This window comes from Trichechus manatus, unplaced genomic scaffold, assembly GCF_000243295.1.
Source record: "Trichechus manatus latirostris isolate Lorelei unplaced genomic scaffold, TriManLat1.0 scaffold00120, whole genome shotgun sequence".
Taxonomy (NCBI): Eukaryota; Metazoa; Chordata; class Mammalia; order Sirenia; family Trichechidae; genus Trichechus; species Trichechus manatus.
In genome coordinates, this window is record NW_004444056.1 from 6746473 (window position 1) to 6747751 (window position 1279).

Consider the following 1279-nt stretch of genomic DNA (forward strand, 5'->3'; position numbering starts at 1 on the left):
GCTGAATTCTATTGGCTAGAATTTTGTTGAGAATTTTTGCATCTATATTCATGAGAGATATTGGTCTGTAATTTTCTTTTTTTGTGGCGTCTTTGCCTGGTTTTTTAATTTTAAATTTTATTGTGCTTTAGGTGAAAGTTTACAGAGTGAATTCATTTCTCATTAAAAATTTTATACACAAATTGTTTCATGACATTGTTTGCAATCCTTGCAATGTGTCAACACTCTCCCCCTTTCCCTTTACACCCCGAGTTCCATGTGTCCATTCCTCCAGTTTTCTTGTCCCTTCTTGCCTTCTCATCTTTGCTTTTGGGCAGGTGTTGCCCATTTGGTTTTGTATACTTGATTGAACTAATAAGCATGTTCCTCACTGGTGTTGTTGTTTATTGTATAGGCCTGTCTGATCTTTGGATGAAAGATGGCTTTCAGGAGTAGTTTCAGTTCTGAGTTAGCAGGGCATCCAGGGGCCATAGTCTTGAAGGTTCCTCCAGTCTTTGTCAGACCAGTAAGTCTGGTCTTTTTTGTGAATAGGAATTTTGTTCTACATTTTTCTACTGCTCTGTCTGGGACCCTTTATTGTAATCCATGTCAGAGCAGTCAGTGGTGGTAGCCAGGCACCATTTAATTCTTCTGCGCTCAGGCTGGTGGAGGCTGTGGTTCAAGTCCTTTGGACTAATATTTTCCTTGTGTCTTTGGTTTTCTTTATTCTCCTTTGCTCTGGACAGGATAGGTATTTAGTTGGTTGCAAGCTTTTAAGACCCCAGACACTACTCACCATAGTAGATGTAGATCACAAGAAAAGAAAATTACAGACCAATGTCTTTCATGAATATAGATGCAAAAATTCTCAACAAAAGTCTAGCCGATAGAATTCAGCATCATATCAAAAAATAATACACCATGACCAAGTGGGAGTCATACCAGGTAAGCAAGGATAGTTCATATTAGAAAATCAATCAATGTAATCCACCACACAAGTAAAATAAAATAAAAGAATGACATGATCATCTCAATTGACACAGAAAAGACACTCAACAAAATTCAACACCCATTCCTGTAAAAACTCTCAATAAAATAGATATAGAAGGGAAATTCATCAATATAATAAAAAACGTCTGTACAAAACCAACAGCCAACATCATTCTTAATGGAGAGAGGCTGAAAACATTCCCCTTGAGAACAGGAACAAGACAAAGGTGCCCTTTATCACCACTCCTATTTAACATTGTGCTGGAAGTCCTAGCTAAAGCAATAAAGCAAGGAAAATAAATAATGGGCA